At 47.4% G+C, this 10,945-nt stretch overlaps 1 pseudogene; it reads right to left on the bottom strand.

Moving 5' to 3' along the window:
• Positions 1-1,209: 1,209 nt before the first annotated feature.
• LOC120838853 lies at positions 1,210-2,463 on the bottom strand (annotated as a pseudogene).
• Between the last annotated feature and the right edge of the window lie 8,482 nt (positions 2,464-10,945).

The raw sequence follows: 10,945 nt of genomic DNA, 5'->3' as shown, positions 1-10,945 counted from the left end.
TCATTGCTGATCTCTGAATTGCCCTTGATATGTCCAGGCTCATCCCTTTGCTGCCTGTCCTCCTCAGATGCGCGGTCCCACCAAGGTCTGCCGATGCTGTTGCAGGTCTGCCATCGCTTGCACCCCATGTTGTAGCCTTTTTACCCTTTTCTTCATATTAATTTAGCTTAATTTATGTATTGCTAATATTATTAAAATGGAACAAATGCACTATCGCAGCCAATACGAGCTGAAACGCCACTACACATGGCACGCGATAATATGAGAGTTGTCTCTCAGATTATTCACCAAACCGTGGTATGCACTGAGGTAGAAACAAATCACTTCTTGTGCTCGTTGCACCACTATGCCGTTCCGTGTCAATTTCCAGCTCATAGTGGCGCAATGAGTGCAAGAAGCAACCTGCCTAAACCTCAGCAAACAGAGGTTCACTGAAAATCCGACAGGTGGCTCTGATAGTACCGCACGCCATGCGTCATGGCACTTCAACTAATATTGGTCACAATAGTACTTCCTCAAATGTTTCTGGTTTTTCTGTACCACCTAGCCATTCCGCCCAGCCAAACAATGTATGATTTCATAACTTCATAATAAAAATATCAAAGCAATACAGCTTGTTTGACTTTATTCTTATTTGTAGCTGCATTTGCCGTACTCAAATGTCAGGCTGGCGATTACGAGTGTGCAGTGGACAATATAATTAAATTCTTAGTGGGATATGCACCTCGTCATGCTCCAGACATGGCATAATTAAGTTTCCATATTGTCGTGTTTTTTAAGTTGTGGCCAACTCGAACTGTTTCGAATTAGCCATGAAACCACCATAATCAGACCGTAAAAAAATAGACGTCTCAAAATACGACAGGTCATTCGACCATCAGACCGGACCAACAGACCATCAGGCCAACAGACCATCAAACCATCAGGCCAACAGACCAACAGACCAACAGACCATCAGGCCAACAGACCATCAAACCATCAGGCCAACAGACCATCAGGCCATCAAATCATCAGACGTCCCAAAATACGACTCCATCAGACCATCAGGATTTTCCTGATAATCTTTTCGATAGGGGCGCGCGCGCGGCCTACGGATCCCCATGCGGCAGATTCGATTCCCGGCCGAGGTGCCCGGAATCTGATGGAGGCTTATTGCGGAGAAGGCGCCGTGCACCCGAGCTTTCGGTTGCACGTCAAAAGATCCCCAGGTGGTCGAAATTAATCCTCAGTCCTCCGCTGGGGCGTGCCAGATGCCCGTCGTTGGTTTGGCACGTAAAACTTCCAAATTTTGGTGCATAGTTATGCATCAATGGATGGCTTGGTTCTGGTGAAATAGTACTTGTAGTCAGAAAATATTTTACTCGATAGGAGGGACGATTGTGGAAGTTGGGGAGCGCAGGGAACCTCTGAGGGTGCACTGAAAAATCCAAGGGTCCCTAGGAATGCAGTTTGAAAACCTATGCTCAATGGAATGACCTACATATGAAGTTTAGTCATATGGCTTGATGATTGCAGGCTGCAAGTTTGCAAACACACAACACATATGGAACACATCATCCATCAATGGAATTAGAGTTATAGGGACTGTCATTTTGAGGATGTTGTAAATCTTGATCCTTTGGATCATTCGCTCCACATGAATGCGCACCTGCGCAATGTTGTACGTATCCCGCACTTCCTGTTCACTAAATTGCCCATTCCCAGAAAGGAAAGGAGGCATCATCAGCACTGCATCGGTGTCCTTCAGATTTGCCTTGATGCCTGGGAACCCCTTGTCTGCTAAAATAACATCCCCGGGCTGTACCACACTCAGGAAGCCGGAGTCCTCTGTTACGTGGATGTCCGAACAGCGGCCTCCGTAGGCCTTTGAACAAAAGCAAATCACCCCGTTGGGTGTAATTGCAACCAAAAACTTCAGCGTGTACCCACTCTTATAGCTTGAGTAGAGCACATGCTGCTGGCCTGCGTCCATCCTGCGTCCGCCTCCGTCCTGACTTCAGTGCAGTCGATTATCATCCTTCACTCCGGGTAGTTTGCCTTGAAGCAATCTGGCAAGGTTGCTCTAATAATACTCGACGGAGGCCGAAAAATCCAGTTGCGTGTTGCAGCAGTCAAGGTTGTCAACACTGCCCGAAAGCGGCGTGATGCAATCGTCCTCTCTTTGTCAAAAAAGACGCCAAGTGTAGTGTACCTCAGTCCCAGTTTCGGTTTAACCAGAAACAACAGCAACCTGTTCGGAAGAGACACGTCGCAGCTGCGCTCAGGAAGAAGGGGCAGCATGCTCAAAAGCAGAAAAAACACTCCCGTGCTCACATTACATATGTCACGCAAAGCATCCTCGGAATGCCGGATACTGTCGTACCCTCCAAAAAAGCTTGTCCTCTCGTTGGGACCTGAGGGCCTTGAAGATACGCGTGGCTTGTGCTGTACCTCAGCGTCGTAGACATCGCGATGTGTGATCTGTGTACAGCCCTCCCCGCCTTGTGAGGAGCACGTGTAAACTGAGAAGCTCTGACAGTAGCCTCCAAAGTTGTCCGTCTGGGTCTCCTGTAAAAGTAGTAGTGGTAGGACTCAGTCAGGCTGTCAATGAAAGCTATAGTGCTCAGCAAAGAGCCCAAAACTAACATGCTTTTTTAAAATTATTATAATTTGCAAGTGTTCATATTTAGGGTTCCGTGTTTTCTGTGTTTCTTTGTAGTGTCAGGCAGAAATAGGGGTTTATGGGGGTGTATGCCGTAACATTGAATGCATACCTACAGTGTTTCTCGAAAACAGAACTCCATACCTGCAATTTATTGCTAAATTGCAGATGTAGAAACAATTTCCAAAGAAAGAAGCCACCTCTCGGACACTTCAGTGCAGTCAGTTTTTGCGGTCTATGCAGATAAAGCTGCTGATGAAGGTTCCTGTAAAACCGGGGTTTTACTTATTCAAGCAGAGGCTTCAGTTCAGTGTTTTTCGGTTTTCACCGATTTCTAGAAAGATCCTTCGGAGGTTATGTTTCGGTTTTTATCGGTATCAACCAAAACCACGGAACCTTACTCATAACTTACCACTGAACACTTCTCTTGAAGTCCAACAGCTTGACAGGGGGGCAGTAGTCCATGTTCTGGGCTTTCACTGCAATCCAAATAGTGATGAGGTACAAGGCTTGTGGTACCTGACTGTTGTGGTCCTAGAGATGGTGGACATGAAGTAGCTGCACCCAGCTGCTCTCTCTCTCCACCTGGAAATATGGCACAACCAAAATCTACATTCCTGCTCGTTTCGCTCTAAAGAGGAGCGTACCTTTGTGATGCTTTAGGCGAAAGCAACCACTTGCGGTACTGTTGGATGGCACTCCACACACTCATTGTACAAATACAAATAAATTGAGTTAACTTTTACCTGCCAAATCTTCTGACTTGGGCATCGGCATCCGAATTCGGCTTCGTGTACACGAGTGGGAATCGCGTTGAGATAAAACCGGGGTGGCTCTCGATGTTGCTCGGTTCGTTATTCACGAAATGGTCCGAGCATATTCTTGAGTTCTTGCTGGGAGTTCAGTCCGAGCCATTCTCACTGAAGCATTTCAATAAAGAATTAGGATCAAACCTGACAGCAAGACATGTAAGCTACCACTTTTACTAGTGCTTCATGCCTATCTCTATTTAATACGGTTTTAGAGTTCCTTACCCCTCAGTGAAATCATAGCCGTGGTAAATCAGGACTTAACAAGCAGGGTCAGTCCCCAAGGCCACATTACTGTTTAAAAGGACTTAGTCACACTATGAGCAGCGATTTAAATCACCTCGCTGATAGCTGCTCAAACAACATTTCGCAGACACATGCCCAAAGCAGCTCACCAACGTTAGGCAGTATGTAGTTATTAATTAAACTCACATTATTTCTAGAATTGAAACGGTAGCCGGTTCGGGCATCGGGAAGCGCGGCCTCGCTAAGTAGCTTTCTCAGCGCACTGATACCGGCAAAACTTTTTAGGAGCCGCTGCTCCAGCGAATACTGTCTGAAATATTAGTACAGCCCCAAAAACATTGTTAAAACAAAAAGTGTCCGAGGAGAAACTTGAAGTACGCAGCCGGTAAACGGCACAGCTAACAGTTACGAGCACGTCAACAGCTGACTCCGCTGACTCTACGGAGTCGTCGCATCGAACGATCGAGTCTTGCCTAGGGCCGCGCTTCTAGCGCATCAATTGCTAACATTAAGCCAGATACACCTCGAATGACGATATGTAACGGGAACACTTACTTGACGCGTCTTACGGCATTTACTCATCTTTGACGGCGTTCTTTTTCCCACGGCCTCGATGGCAACCTGTGGAGCTTCACGCCCCTTTCACACCAATATTCGTGGAGGCCAGTGGAGGGGAAGGCACAGAGAGCCAAAAGAAGCGGTGGCCATTCGTCTCACAAAACAGTAGAGCATCACAGCACTTTTACGCGTTCCCTCTCTCTCTCTGTCAGCACTCCATAGATGGCCCCCCTCCCCCCCCCTTCCCCCAACCCCACAGCACCTTTATGTTGACATTTGAATGTAAAGTGAGGAGTGCACCCGAACACCATGCCCAGAATAGTAAACCAAAGAAGTATCGTCCGTACCCTCAAAGACGATGCTCTTAGCCTCGCGCCGGGCGCTTTTCAGCCGTGCCTCAAGAACGTGCTAGAATACAGTAGCGCACATCAAAGAGAAAGACAATTCGACCTCCTCGCGCGAGGCTACATCGTTTGTTACGCTAGTTGTGAACCCGCGAATAAAGGGGGTACGGACCCGCGTTCGATGTCTGTGCAAGTGGCGGGAGGCGTCTAAGAAGTTGGAAAGGGTAAAACGCTGTAAAAGACAAACACAAATAAACACGAAGAGCTTTCTCCTGCCCGAGAGAAGAAGAACACGATGGAAGGCGACGGAGAGCCTACTCGGTGTTGTCTTACTTGATCTGTGTTTCGGTATATTTGTGCATGCCTCGCCCGTTTATCTAGTGGTTCTAGTGAACGGTCATACAATTAAACCCGCTTTCTGCACCGTCTTTTTTATCAAAAAGGATAGCTTCCTGCATTTTGAAGGCCTCTTTTCTAAGTCATGCCAGCACACCGTGAAAAAGAGTTTTTGAAACCAGGTGGAACGCCTAACATCGTCGGGTTACCCTGATCGTTCTCTTCAAGAGGTGGTTGAAACACTTGTTTCCAGGACAAAAAAGAAAGAAGAGGAAGCACAAGAGCCCAGGAGGAGAGTGAGACCCGCTGTTATACCCTATATCCACGAGGTCTCACACAACCTAAAAAAAGTGGCGGCACACTTTGATTTGCCGGTTGTTTTCGGCCCCGGAAAAGCTGTCCAGCCCGTGCCAAAAAATTAACAACAAACAAGACGGAGGTGACGTTTGCAGAAATAAACACACTAGGAAATTTGTGGAATGCGCATCTTTTATTTCATTTAATTTCATTTTAATTTATTTAGCTCAAAGACATTCTTACGGATGCAATATATGAGCGAGGATTTTACAATGGAGGAAAAAGCACCCTATAAAAATAACTCTATAAAAAAAGAACGACGGAATAACAAAGTTCACATTATCAGGTTGAAACATGGTACTACAATAGGCATTCACAATCAACCATAATGAAGATTGCAATTTTTTAAGTTCAATAGTCAAAAAGCCTATGTTAAGTCTAAGTGGGAAAAGCCATGAAAATCAACAGAAACAAATATCGTGTCAGAAATTCACGTTGGCTTGTTCACACATAGCACAATATTACTGGCCATGCTCAAGGATTCCGCGTTTTGGAGTACATTTAAAAACATTTGTTCACACTTCTTTTTAAACAACATCTCATCTTGTTGGGCTGTAACAGATTCTGGGGGGGCGTTCGAGTCGGAAATGCACAATAACAACGAGGATGAAGAAAAATGATTAGTACGAGATGTATAAGGTTCCACTTTTTGTGCATTTTTAATTCTGACTGAAATATGAACTGCGGGTCTACAGAATGACTGTTTGAAGGAGGAAGCACTATATAATTAATACGACGAAGAAAACACAAACGACAAATCTTTCTTCGAATCTCTAGAGAAAATAAACCGATATTTTGTTTTATGCACGTAACGCTGGTATGATACGAATACTTTCCAGAGATAAATCGCGCAGCTTTGTTTTGCAGTGCTTCAAGACTTTTGACTAGGTAATTTGGATGCGGATTCAAGGTTATACTTGCGAGCAGGGACGGCGGGAAAACATGGCGACGCCCTTCCCAGTAAACATCGCTCACTTTGGAACTAGTATGTCGTGGTTGCTGCACGTACCCCTGCACGTTTGTCAGCAATGAATGCTGCAGGACGCTCTCGCTTTGCCTTACCCCACTTAAGTCGTAGAGTATGAGCAATAATCTCGACCCATTTTTTAGATCATCTTTCGAGTCTAGCCATTACTAATCCTGAAGGGACGCCGTAATTCTCGACAGGGCAACGTCTTTGGAACTCTAGTGGATTGTCCTTAATCAATCGGCCGGGCATTGATGGCGCGCAGCAGACGACGTACCATTTTCCACTGGAGCCAAAGTACGCAATTTTCATTTTATGAAGAACGTATTGTGTACAGTTCTTACATGCTGGCTAAGCATGCTGCCGGTGCGGCGCTCGCCTTTCACTGCTCACTTCTTTCTCGTTGTTTCTAGCATTGAACATCGTCGTCATTCGACGTCTCATACGTCGTAGTGACGTCGTCCCGCGGGTGCATATACCCCGTCCCGCGACGTCACTACGATTTCACATATCAATGTCTGATCTTTACACCCTCAGTGGCATTCATTACGCAGATTATATGGTCCTAGATTGTGAGAAGACTAAGTACGCTGGCGAGCTGGTGGTAGCTAATCATGTCGTCTAACACCTGACACTGTGGTGCAGAAAAGGAAAAAAAAATATTCAAAGAAACGGACACAGAAGAAAACGTGTCGAAATCAGCTAACTGGATCATTTCTCAAGCATCCTATAAACAAACACACAGCCACTCTCAGCCACCTTCTACGCAGATATCTCTTTTGTTGAAAGTACTTTCAAATACAAAGAATATCCACATTTACAAGAGAACAAACGGTCCAACTCACGATGCCATCATTGTCAACCACCTTCTACGGAAAGTTCTCTTTTGGTGAAAGCATTCTCAAAAACAGATCACATCCACTCAGGTAACCACGCGTTCAAGCCCACATTACATTGCCTTTATCATCAAGGACAACGGTAGAGTGTTCCAGTACCTACATCTTCGTGACCTCAGGAACCCGGCAACTGCTGCGCTTTGTACCCCAACCCGGGCAAAGCTTTTTAAATACCGTATTAACACCGCTTAAAACACTTCTTCATATATCACTAAAGAAACACCTTCAAGTTGTTTACAGTCTGAGGATCTTTTTGCCGTGGCTTCCAAGCTGCATGGAAGATTGGCTTATGCGGTAACCAGACAGAAGCTTACCGGACAAAAGCTCGCCTATTTTCTGGCGGACCCGGACAAAACCTCTCATTTTTGGCGAAAGAAGCTCGCTTTTATTTTTTTGATAAGCCGGGCGAAAGTTTACTTTGGGTAAAATAGGCTGGGCTAAACAAACACCTCCTAGATAAGAGAGCATAAGTGGTGAATTTTCCTGCGTCACTAAAACAAGGCCACCATAGGCAGACCCGGCCCTAGGCCTGGGTGACCTGGGCGGTCGACCAGGGCGCCATCAATAAGGGGGCGCTACCGCGCCCTGCTTTCGAAATCATTCCAGCTTTTTTTTATTAATTTTAACGATCGCCGTTCGGTTTTGGAATGCGGATCCCGTCTGACAAAACGCTCGTGTTGGGCCACTACTCACTTGTTTCCTAACAACGTGATGTCGTACTATAGTAAATAGGGGAGTATAAAAAAAGGGGGCCCGGGGGGGGGGGGGGGGGGGGGGGCGTCGCGGCCGGCGTTTGCCCAGGACGCTTGGTGGTGTAAGGCCGGACCTGATGATAGGCCAAAGATTGGACGCGACTACGGCGTCAGCGTTCGGCTAGACTTTGTTCACTCCTAAGCTGAGACTGCAGTGGACGCAACGTTTTTGTTGGGCCAGTTATACGCCCCTTTCTCTCTCTTGCCACGTCATCACGCTCCTGGCCAGATACCCACGCGCAGAAAGCCGGGTAAGGTGCCAAGAGCGAGGTGGCTGATTGGTCCGGCGGGCACGTAGCGCCCACGGAGTACGGGTGTCGTGTCCAATTAGTAAGAACACGTCTCCCAACCGAACGCTGGCTCAGCAGTCGTGCGTACGATGGCCTGCTTTTGTGACGTAGGCAAATTCAGTACTTAAGCTTTGTCATCTAATAGCTGTTGGCTACACTGTGGGCTGAGTGGGGTCACATCAACAGCTCTCTGAAAGGTATATCCTTTGAACCCTGTTAACTGAAAACAAAGGTCGAACCTTTAGACCTTCTGCTGGGATTTTATCCCATGAGTGGAGCACTCAAGATGTCCGTCCTCCGACGGCAACTGAAATTTCCTCCCAAAGCTGCACGAGGCCGTGCTAAGGGACGAGGACAGGTCCACTAACTCGTGTGAAGGGAGGAATAACGGGTTCTACAAGCTTGGGGGACAGAACCATCTAAGTGTCTAGAGGCTGAGCGAATGTTTTCAACAGGAAAAGCGTTGGTCGCTTCAATCCCCTTATAACGGTAATAAAAAGGCCGAAATTTTAATTATTATAACCGATTATCATTGTGTCTGAACTACAAACTGATCGTTTCCAGTCTAGAAACTAATCGTTATAAGCGGGTCATCGTCATATGCGTAATCGTTATAAGGGGATTGTACTGTATAGCTTTGCTGCAAGCACGCCAAGGTGAACTCCCGGTGACGAGCCTTCGGAAAGCAACGAAGCGCCTCAGAAGCGTTTGAGGAGGTTATCTGTGAACTATCAGCTTCACAGAGACATGCCTAAACTGCTGGAGGCAGTGGGAGGCTGTATTATCATCTAGATATTTGAGCAATAAACATCCTTTTCTTATATAAAAAACATATCTTGCGCGAGTCATACATACTGTAGCGGTGCTGCAGAGGCGCGTGCTAGAACCCACTGAGACAAAGACAATACTTGTGCAGACGGCGCGTGACATACTTCCAATCTGGATAGCCAGGTTCAACATTGTACATGTTCCTTTTTTTAGTACACGGAAGTGATGTCATCACGTCTGATTGGTTGGAAGCAAAAGTGACGTAATTTCCCTAGAAAAATGTGGGCGGAGTCGGCAAAACTGGGCGGAGTCGGCTACCGGACGTGAAAACAAAATGACGTTTCGTTTTGTACCGAGTACGTTTCAAAAGGTACCGGTTCGAAACTAGGTGTCATTGGCGGCATGTTTTCGGCGGCGAGGCGTCGCCGTCCCGTCAATTCGACTTTTTCTTTAATAGAGCTTTTTTTTTCGCCGGAAAGGCTGTATCGGGAACACAGCAATGCATTCGAGCTCCCGGAGGAGATCTTTCGGAAGCAATACCGCCTGCCCAAGATCGTGGTGCGGTGGTTGTGCGACGAACTTCGCGAGGATCCGGAGGTGAGGAGAGTGCGTAGCTCGTGGACGGTCATGACTGTGGAGCTTCAAGTGTTGTGTGCACTGCGCTTCTACGGCACGGGGAGCTTCCAAGGCATGGTGGCGAGCGACGAACATGTAGCGCGGGACCAAAAGACAGTCAGCGTTGAGGTCTGCGCCGTGTCCGTCACTATCGTGCGTCGTCTCGGGGTCCAGCGTGGCTGGATCCCCTTCTCCGAGACGCCGAGCGAGAGGTTCGACGCGGAGAAGGGCTTCAGGCTGCTCGGCAGGATACCCGGCGTCATCAGTTGCATGGACGGGACCATGGTCTCCATCGTCGGCCCGTCTAAGAACGACCCCACCGTCACGAAGGCGGCGTACTGGTGCCGTAAGTGCTTCTAGGCCCTCAACGTGATGGTGGTAAGTACACTCATGTTACGTTGTCAAAATGCGCCCCAAATCTCTAGAAAAAAAACAACAAAAAAAACGTATTGCCGATACGGTTTAAGTATGCCGTTTTATGACTGCGGGCTGTGGGGTCTCACGACTGCGCAAGCGTGTGCTCTACGTAGCATGTGAGCCGTGAGACGCTTCTCCCAAAAATAATACTTGTCTGTTAAAACGCGCAAGCTTCCGTAGAAAAAAAAAGCATTATTTTTGTTTCAAGGTAGTTAGTTGTACCTTGCATCCAGGAAGGTGTGTTGACATGCATGTGTCAGACAAAATAACTTAAAAGGTTCTGAAATTGCGACTGCTTTGTGAACCATAAGTACAATCTACTACTTGTGAATTCAGGTAATTACATGTCAATATCTCTCTCACTTTCAGGTGTGTGACGCCGACTGCCGGATAATGTGCATCGACCCACGGTATCCCGGGTCGGTGCACGGCTCCTTCGTGTGGCAATTTTCCTGGCTCCGAAACCAACTCGAGCAAGGGCAGCTGCCACGCGACGGCCGTTTCCTGCTTGGTGAGCATACTTAATTCATTCCTTACGCACACGGTGGCTCCCACTGCTTGAACGCCACAGTACCACAGGTACTGTGCTTGTTGTGAGGCACACAGACACAGTTGCTGGAATTCCTTGAAGTGAGACAACACCCAAAGTTTGGCCATTAATCTCTGTTTATGTCCACATAACTCTCACACTCTGCAGGCTACGAAAGCCACACTACACCAATCTCACGACGGCGATAGACTACTCAAGGCATGCGACCGCAGTGCGAGTCGCTGTCTGGTTCGGCCCACTCACTGTTACTGTCTGCCTGTACCCGCTTGCTGGTTGGTTTTTGCATGAAGTTGGAGCTCTTTCACTGATCCCTGGGCCGGTTTGCTCATCTTGCGGCTGCCGACGCGGCCGCGGCCAGGAGGGATTTTTACGTCACGTGACCAGCTCCATGGGGACAAG

The sequence above is a fragment of the Ixodes scapularis genome, unplaced genomic scaffold, assembly GCF_016920785.2.
Source record: "Ixodes scapularis isolate PalLabHiFi unplaced genomic scaffold, ASM1692078v2 PGA_scaffold2__306_contigs__length_199485367, whole genome shotgun sequence".
Taxonomy (NCBI): domain Eukaryota; kingdom Metazoa; phylum Arthropoda; class Arachnida; order Ixodida; family Ixodidae; genus Ixodes; species Ixodes scapularis.
Note: the sequence above shows the minus strand (reverse complement) of the source record. Positions and strands in the feature narration are given on the sequence as shown.